Raw genomic sequence first — 10,824 nt, forward strand, 5'->3', positions numbered from 1 at the left:
AAACCTCCGAGAAAGATATACTAAACAACTACAAGTTATGTTGAGTTTAGTTATTTATAGTGCTCAGCTAAATGAAAAATCGTATAAATATTAACGAACAATATAATTTTCTCTAGTTAGATTTATTTTCAACTGCAGATATAAGTGAATGCAGTGAAAAAATTAAATAACTATTAAAACTTATAAAATGAATTTATGGTGGTAAACTATAAAAGAGCTCTTAGTTTTCATTTTATTTATTTTTTATTTTCATTGCATCACTTGTAAGCTGTAACAAAGATAAAATTCAATCTAGATTATTTTTCAATAAAGACCAAAATCACAAATATGTGATTTGTGACAAATATTCTCTATAAAAATAAAAGTATTGCTTTACTTCGGTGCCAAGGGCAAATCGTTTAAACATAGATTACAACAATTTCTGTTGCAAGCTGAGACGAAGGCTTAGTATTGAAGTACTAAGTTGTAAATGATGCCAAACAGGCCGACATACGCTACGTTGTTAGGTTTATCATACGATTTCGATCTGTTTATAGGCGTTTTACCTACGTTACAATGGAAAAATCTTGCGGCGCACTGTTGCAAATGATAGGTTTTGTAATCCAATCTATGATAGGCTGACTAGACACAGAACAACGAATATATTTAGAAAAAAACACTGTATTCTTATAAAGGAATTAGTTGTGAGTATGAAGAAGTTTTTGGGAAAAAAGTATGAAAATACTAAGAATAAAAATAATTGAATACTTAAACCAGTTAGATTAAGAGCAATCCCTTTTTGTATTATACTTAGTCGTTAATTTTTTTCGATACATATGTGTTTATTTCTTATAGTATATTCACTAACTATTTACTATAGTATAAATGTATTGTTTTGTATAAATTTAATATATGCATAACACTTTCAAGATCAGTTCAAATTCTTTAATATAGCTGCTTAAAAACATAAAAACTAGAGAGTGGTTTAAGTATAAAATTTTATGAAAGATACTATTATTTCAGCACATATTTTCTTTCCATAGTTACTTATAACTAATTTTATAGCTAATTTAGATTTTAAATGCATAATAAATATATTAAATAGGTTTACAGTACTTTCCTTAATTTCTATTTAATTATAATTTTCATATGATTTGATATATTTAGTATATGTTCGGTTTTGGTAAACATTTTTAACAATAATATATATAATAAATAATAATATTGTAAAAACAAATTTAGTAAATAGGTTTACAGTACTTTCTTTAATTTCTATTTCATTATAACTATCATATGATTTGATATATTTAGTATATGTTCGGTTTTGATAAACATTTTTAATAATAATAAATATAATAAATAATAATATAGTAAAAATAAATATAGTAAATAGGTTTAAAGAACTTTCTTTAATTTCTATTTCATTACAACTTTCATATGATTTGATATATTTAGTATATGTTAGGTTTTGACAAACATTTTTAATAATAATAAATATAATAAATAATAATATAGTAAAAATAAATATAGTAAATAGGTTTACAGAACTTTCTTTAATTTCTATTTCATTACAACTTTCATATGTTTTGATATATTTAGTATATGTTCGGTTTTGATAAACATTCTCCACTAAATTTTTCTGAAAGACATGAGATACAATCACTTTTCATGCAACACTATATATTCATACATTATAAATTAACATTATAAATTAACAAACTATACAAAAACACATTCTCTTAAAAATAAAAACAAATACTTTTACTTAACAAATTTTTCATTTTATTTCTTTTATCTGTGAAATTTCTTTGACAGTATAATATATTTTTACTAATGACTGTAAAATTCATCAATGGACTGAACCAAGTCCATAAATAAAATTAGCAATATTTCTGCAAAATAATAGTAATAAAAGTCAGAGACCACAATACACAATTGTTGTAATAAATTATTTTATTAAAATTTGAATATAATTTTGTACAATTTATAACTACATAAATTGTAATTACTATTATAAACTGAAATATTAAACTTTCAACTCACAGAGATAGTGGTGATCTCTTCGATAATAAAAATATTTAATAATAATTCTTTTATTAAAAATTTAATATCCTATGACAAAAAATCATTCTTCCGATAGAGAAAAAACGATTTTTAAATCCATAAATTTAAATTATAATCAAGTGGATTCTTAAGCTAAACATACAACTGCTTCAGATACCAACTAAAATCAAGTTATCAGTGGTCTTTGGCCTGCATTTTTAGACTTTTTAATGTCTGAACTGTAAGTGTCCAATGTATTTTATTATTATTGTATGAGAAATCTATTTTGCTATACTATATTTACTATACTATATTAATGATGTGTATAATGTTCTTTATAAAATTTATAATAAAAAATTTATTTAAAATAAAAAATTTATTAATGATAATAAAACTTTAATGATTTGCATAAAATTGTTGGACTGCATATCCTCAATGAATTCTATTATTATTATTTATTTTGCAATTTACAATAAAATAATATTACGAAATATGATTACGAAAATATGTCTGAAAATATTTGAAGATACTTGTTAAAATTTTATTGGAGTTTATTAATTCACATCAATAAAATAATTATGTATTCTTATTGTATTAAAAATTTTTATAGTGAAATAAAAACAGCATAATTAATGTTTTATAAGACTGCAATTCTTCAAGAAATAATACTCGTATACTTATAAAAAATTATTATACCTTAAATAATAATTATACTTTTATAATTATACTTTTATAATTAAACTTTGATTATATATATATAAATATTACAAAAAAAAATTGAAAAAATTTTAAAAATATATCAAATGATTCTAGTCATATTCATAGTTAAATAAAGGTCTGTAATATTCTTATGTTCTCTGTAGGAAAATGTTGTACTCTGACTTCATACCTATATGTAGATTTCTAGCGAAATATGTTGAAGGTATTAATATTTTTATATTCTATGCTAGTGCACATAGAAATTCGCTATGACCACGTTTAGGTGTGGTTAAGTTCTATTCGGCTTATTACCCGCTTATATCTAAGTAGTTTACTTTACGTGTTAAAGCATATTGTTGCGGCTTAAAAATAAGATGATACCAAACTCAGACTGATAACTTTTTATTACCCTAAGCTAACAACGATAGTATTTATGGATGTGTGCTTTTTATATTTTCACAAGTATTCTCGTTCTTACAGAACCGAACCAGCGCTCACATTATTGTTTTTCATATGGCTCCGACTTTCGAATCTTAGTTTGCTGGTGTGTCTGTCTACTTTTTGGTCGTATGTTGGATTAAATACATCATATTGTGTTTTTGTTTATACATGTATGTTACTTATTTAAGTGCAGACTATGTACATTGGTTTACAAACATTATGTCTACACGTCTAGTTAAGTTGTACAAAAAAAGTTGATATGAATGAAGTGTAAGAAGTGCTTGCCGGAAAGGAAAAAACACTTGGACAAGCACTTTTTTTATTAAGTGTTTGCTTGTAATTTCAAGTTCAAATGACCACACTCAAGTAACACGTAACTGTAGCCTATGTTTACATTTAATTAGCTTCTTCTTCTTTATTTATATTAAGAATTTAAAAATGTTGTTTGTACCTAAGCATTATATTTATTAACTTACAGACTTCTTACTTACAAAGAACTAATTTATAACACACAAATATGACAAAAATTAATTCCTAAATGGCATATGTAATTTTTTTAATATAATTTGTAAGATTTGTGACTTTAAGATAAATTTTATACAAAAAATTAATTCAAATAAAAATAAACTTATTAAAATTAATTGTTTAAATTCAAAAAATACAATACGTCATCGCCAGTAAACTTGCTTTTTAAACTTGTTTAATAAAAATTTTTTATTATTAATAAATTTTGTGGTCTTTTAAATAAATGTTTATAAAACTTGATTTAATTATATTAAAATGTTAAAATTCAATTTAAATTTTTTAAACACTACGTGAAATAACTTCTTCTTAACAAATTTTATTGTCTTCTAAATAAATTTATGAGCAACTTGACTAAGTTCTTTTCTTCAAACACTACTATTCACCAGCTAGAAATTGCACAAAGCCAGACTGTGAAAAGACTTTTCAAAGTTCCATAGTACATTAGGACGAATAACATCCTCAGTGACATCAAGATGGATCCCATCAAAAAATATATGAAGGATAGAGTCCTGAAACTATTTGCGAAACCTGACAGACTTACCAACACAGCGTTATTAAATCTCAAAATGGTTACAGGGTCCTCGGGGAGGTATGCAGATCTGAGGTCAATTATTGCTTAGTCTGATAGAGTGATAAACAATAATCTAGTCAAGGTGTAAAGAGGGATTTTGAAAATAGCTCGAGTTAAAAAAGAGTATAAGTGCTTAAGTGCACTAGCTCAAAACAGCTTCAACATAATAATAATATTAATATAATATTATAATACTTGCAATAGTTAATACTAATATATTGAAAATCACAAGAGCATGGTTTTAAAATGCCCACATAAAAGAGACGCTCTTTGAAGCAATACGTAAGCAGTTTCGTGGGGGAATAAGTCTCACCGAAGAGGAGGTGTTTTAGTTCGTGTACTACATATAAATGTTAAGAAATCGGACACACCATTCCGAAGACGGTCGGTCTGACCATAAAGAACAACTAAAAACATTTATTGATTATTAGAGTTCAATAAAAATATCCAAAAAATTATAATTTATATCATAAAATTAAAATATCATACTAAAATAGTACTAAAATAGTACTACTCCTACTTCTTTTTATTCAATTATATTTTATTATATTATAACACATTTTCATTAAGAAGTTAAGGTAATGACTAGTATAGTCGTCAGTCGGAAAATAGAAGCATTTACATATTTAAATACCAAGATTTTCAGTTGGCAAAAAAAAGCAATTCCTTTTTTTAAACTCGAATATAATAAATATAATTAATAACTATAAATTATATAGATTTATTATTCAATAAATGAAGTTATGAAAGTTTCATCGCTAATTGTTTTTAATTAACATAAACTGTTAAGCTTTAAATAAAATAATTAGAAAAATTATTATTAAAAAACTATATTTTCTGCAATAAAATTTAAAAACTACTTTTGCTACAAGTTCAAATATGCATAAGTTTAATAATTTTTGCTAAACTATTGAAAGATTTATGTGTTTTTGATGATCATTTAAAATGTTTAATTTTATTTTAATTAACGTTACTAATTCTCCACTTCACGAAGCATTAATGATAAAAAAGAAGAGATTAGTTATATATGTTTAACATTACTAACAAGCAAATAACTGCAGCAAAAGCTCAGCAGCTGAAGCATTTATACCCTAAACGCTCTCCCACCCCCTCAAAAAATCTAAACACTATCTTTAAACATGTATATTTTCAATATTAATTTAACATTACTGTTTAATAAGATAACAATATTCTTTTTAAATGACGAAAACTATTTGAATTCAACCCCTGAAGTCAGTGTCTGGCTACGACCCTGTTTTCTAACTACATATTGAACATTATTCTGTATTATTTATTTAAGGTAATTAGTATTATTTTTTTATAGATACTAAACAAGCACAAGGTTCCAATACTCATTGTGTTTATAAATTGATGTACTGAAAATTATTTTTTTTTTTGTTTAAACCAACATTCAATCAACAAAATTTAAAAAAATACCTTACAATATTTTCTAAATAAAATTATAAATATTAATTATATACATAGAACAATAATTATTAGATTTAATAATTATTTTCAAAAATTATATTTGTGTGAATTGACGATGTTCAGATACAAAATGGTTTAAACATAAGCAAACAAATTAAATTCTGTGAAATACAATATTTGTATTACTGCAATATAAACATACTGCGGTGTTTTTTTTCATTATTCAAAATTAAAATTAAATTAAGCATGAACTTTTCAACAAATTGACATCATTGCTTTAAAAAAAGCGCAGAACATTTTCAAGGATAACATAAGTAAATTAAAGAAACTAAGTAATTTGCATTTATTGGCATTGAAGTATATATTTATAAATTTTATTTTTTATAGAAGATATATTTTTTCTATATAACATTAATTGTGTTTTTTTTTTGTTAAAAATAAAAAAATTTTATATATTTTTAGAGCAATAAGCTCTTGTAATCGCATATATAATTTTTATAACTTTTGCTTTCTTTTCTAAAATTTAAATAATAAACTCTTACTTTCTAATTTCATAATTCATAAATCTACAGTATAAATTATAAAAATTTTATTAATCCAAAATTAATAATTCATTTATTTAAAATAACATTTTTTAGAACTCAAGCATTTTTAAAAATTCTTTTGTTCTCACTTGAGTTTGTGGCTTAAGTCTATCGTTTATGATTACTTTAACCTGTTATATGCGTGTAATACAAAGCGGCATATAATATTAAATGATTTTTATGGTAATATTTTATAAACAAGTAACACTATCTTATATAAAATGTTAAGTAATATTCTGTTAAGTTTTTGTAATAATAGTTGGGTATTTGTTGTACTTATACAAACTATCGGCCTTAAAATGACTTAATTACGACTTAAATATACCGGGTATTTTATGTCAGCAATATATACATACAATTCATAAAAATAAAAATAACAGATCAGAATTTCTTATTACCCTTTCTTATACTGTATTCACACGACAATTTCTTTTTAATTTTAGCTGTCATTTAGACTTATTGTTGATTTCGATAATAGATCTAATTAAATTCAAAAAGATTTGTATGGAAATATTAACAATTTATGTTGGAATTAAATCGTAATATGAACAAAATTTTGCTATATAAATTATAGTAATAAATAATTTTAAAAGTAATTACAGTTTCTACATATAAGAGAAAATAATTATCTTTTTATTACTTTTTTTTATTTATTTTAATTTTATATCTTTTTATTATTATTATCTACTATATATTAATACAAGCCTTTTGAATAAAACTATATGCACAAATATATACACAAAGATTTTGTACAGAAATATTTTATAACATTATTATTCAGTATTTTTAGTGCTGTTAACTGACATTTTTTTATTTTACATTGGCATTCACTTAATTAAACATTGATTTCATGTATAAGCGAAAAGTAATGGTCTACTTTGAGATAGAAATTCAATTCAATATGATAATTCAGGTGTAGACAAGTTGAAGCTAATTTAACGAGCTATCTTTATTATTACAGATGTATAGAGTTATGGAACTATTTTATTTCCCGAAAAAAATATCCAGATTTGGGTAGCTAATATATTATTGGGTGTAGACCAATTGGGGAATGAAGAAAATTTCACTGTTTGATCAATATAATTAAGTAAATGGTATCGAATATTTTTGTTAATTAATTTATTATTATTCTTAATTTTGTAGTTTCTTTTAATTTCTTTATTGTATTTCTTTAAGAACTGAAATATTTTTATACAAAACTGTGTGTAGAAAATTTTTCTCCACAATAACTTTTAAACACGTTTTAATATAGAAACTTTCAATGACTATTATAACTTTTTATATTAAATTAATACCTCATTTATAAACTTTTTTTACTTATACGATATCACAACCGAACCAAAATTGTTCCAGTTCTCCTACACATACTTTTTAGCCTTTTTACCTTCGTTTTTATTTGATTTGTTTATGCATTTTTTTTTTAACATTTTAAGACAACTTTTTGCAAAGTTTTTGTTGTGTTGTCATTCTCGTTTTGGATGATAGAGCTGCTGTATATTAAAGTTTTCAGTACTTTGAAGCTACACTATTGGTGCGTTGCTTAAGTTCTTCGGTGTGATATATTTTACATTGGTTCATTAGAAAAATAATTTAATCTACAAATGCTGGGTGTATTAAAATTCTAATATTTTTAGGTTAAAACATCAATAAAGAGTTATATATTTATATATAGTGAGGTAATTATTAATTAAACCACAATGATATATATCATGCAGTATTGAAATAGAATCCTCAAGATATGAGATTGTTAAGAGTTCAAATATAGTGACAAGTTTTGGCTATGCTTCAATTTTAAAGGATGTCAGCTCTGGCAGATAAGTTAAAAAAGAGATCTTGAAGATTTAAAGCTAATTTTCTGCTAGCTAATGCTGGACACTGACACATTAGGCGTACTGGAGTTGCGTGGGAACAGATATGGGCGATCACGCAGTTCTGAAATGCAATTATCAAGAAGTGAGATGGATGGATAGTTCAAAAGTAACTTCCTTGAAAACCAAAAAGACAAATGACTTATGATATGCATTAATACATCTTAGTTTTCGAGATATCGGGCTTTAAAACTGAATATTTTTACATAAAATTTATGAACAACAAGTAGTAATAAATGCGAAAAGCGCATATACTAGTTGGCCCTAAGTCCATTAAGTACTTTTTGTTGGTTTAATTAATGTTAAAAGCTTATATCTTTATAGCTTGATGTCTTCAGAAGTAAGCTATGATGTATTAGTATCATATAATTACCTCCTAAACTGAGATAATTGACAGTTATTCGATAATAATGTTTGAGAATGACTACAATGTCCTTAAATTATATATAAATTTTTAATAATAACTATAATATTATACTTTATAGACATATATACATTATGTTATGACAACATAGCACTAACATTAACATTATATTGAATTGATTCATTGTCAACAGTCAATAAAAAGTAATATGTTTTACTGACATTTCGATCATATTAATTAATTTTTATGACATCTTTTGAATTTATATGTCGGGCCTCAAAAATTAATTATATTTAATTAATTGAAATTATTTTTATATCAAAATATATTTTAATTTGTTTTTAGTTAAATTTGTGTTTTTATTTGTTGTATTTTGATTTGTAGTAATACTTTTGAAACTTATATTGCTGATCATTATTTTTATTTTATTCATATATACGTCGATGTGTGTACATATGAAATTTACTTAATATTTTTACTTTTTCTTATTTAATTGTCTTGCTGGTGTGTGGTAGTTGTCCATGATCTCATGTTTATTCAATTCATGTCAATTCAAGCCAACAAAAAAATGTTCTTCATTATTTATACTTAAATTTAAGTATTATTAATGTCATTTCAAGAGTATTTCAAAGTATTTCAGAGTTTATAAAAGTTCATAAAAGAAGTTATTTTAAGAAAAGCAATAAATGTTTGCAATTTTCATTTCTTTTGTGCGTTTTTGAAAAAATTCATATACTTGAAAAATGATTATACTTCTTAGAAAAATAAATGAAAGAGAGAATTAGTTAAATTATATATTAGAAATGCTACAATTAAAACAAATTAGCGCTATTAAAGAACTTACTTTCACAATGTACCAATTATAAAAATTGGTCATATCTGTTAACATATTCGTATTCGTATGTAGATAATGATTTTGCTAATTGCCATCATTTCTCATGAATTAGAAAAAATTACTAGTTTCAATTCGGTGCAAAGAAACTCCCTATAATTATTAAATTCCTTAACACTTTAATAGCCAAAATTAGGTTTTTAAAATTTAGCAATTGTAGTTAATTTGCATAAAAAAATTTATACTTTTAGAGTATTTCTCAAACTAATTTTCCCCTCAAGCACGCTTCATAAAATCTAAAACGAGGTCAGGTTTTTTACAAAACGTTTTTTAAGTCGAAACAGTTGCATTGGTATGACATCATTTTAACTGATAGTTGCATTTGAAATTCACATATTAAATATATATTTTATTTTTAACTAAATATTCAATTTATTGTTATCTAGCTAGATATGAGTATATATACATAATGTATAATTACTGTTAGCACTTACCCTTTGCATTTGTAAATCCACATAATGACGTTATTCCAATAAAATAGACAACACTTAAAGCTTTCCAAAAACTCAACTTAAACATGTTTAAGCTTTTTAACGACTGACAAACAAAAGCAAAACTTTAAAATTAAAAAAAAAATTAATTTTGAGTAAATTTAAATTTATTTTGTTAAGTAATTGACTGCACTCTGCTATGTAGGTATTTCGTTTTCAATTTTTCAATGTAATTATTTAAGCAAATAATTTATTTGTTACGAAAATTAAGCACACGTCTTTCATTTCATACAAATTTTTCACTTTGTATCTACTTTTGCACAATTTCGCGGATCAATAATCTCTGCACTCGAATTACAACTTACGAAAAATTCAATATATTTTTTGCGTAAAGTGACTCACCTAAAACGCTGGTTGTACAAAAACGGAAACGATTTATAAAAAATTATAAATTTTATATCAAATTTTATATCAATGAAAAAAATTATGATTTATTCCCACACAAGATAGATTTTATAAAGAAAAAAATAATTAATAAAACTAACACGCTTACTAATAAATAAAGAAATACGCGAGTTATAGCCACACACGAGCACTAAACGCCACACAATTTTTTCCCAATTCTCACGACGTTCTCTACTTTTCCAGCTCTAAAGACACGTCCTACCCATTCGCTGGTTTCGTATTAACTGAATTTTGTGCTTTGTGCGGTGAACACATAACACTGTTGAACCAACAACGGATCATGTACACTCACCAAGCTAACACTACTACCATAAACTGCAATAAGCTTTGTTTTTAACTCGTGGTGAGTTTTATTTTACAATAGTTTCTTTCTTCAGAGAGAAGATAGTATTTTTAAAGTCAATTCTTGGTTTATGAAATTATATACCTAAAATAAGAAAATTGATCACTGAAAATGAGTCCTTTATTTAAATTGATAAATATTATTATAGTTATAGTTAACATAAAGAACTTCTGCATAATATATACTATATA

General features: G+C 24.2%; 1 long non-coding RNA gene across 1 annotated transcript; it reads right to left on the reverse strand.

Annotated features, from left to right (window-relative positions):
• Positions 1–9,832: 9,832 nt before the first annotated feature.
• Positions 9,833–10,502, reverse strand: LOC119686440. The gene is made up of 3 exons (XR_005252927.1): positions 10,371–10,502; positions 10,228–10,235; positions 9,833–9,950 (listed from the first exon to the last, which is right to left on the reverse strand). It is a non-coding gene; the product is annotated as an uncharacterized LOC119686440 (long non-coding RNA).
• Positions 10,503–10,824: the final 322 nt, after the last annotated feature.

This window comes from Teleopsis dalmanni, chromosome 2 (genome assembly GCF_002237135.1).
Source record: "Teleopsis dalmanni isolate 2A chromosome 2, ASM223713v2, whole genome shotgun sequence".
In the NCBI taxonomy this organism is placed as follows: domain Eukaryota; kingdom Metazoa; phylum Arthropoda; class Insecta; order Diptera; family Diopsidae; genus Teleopsis; species Teleopsis dalmanni.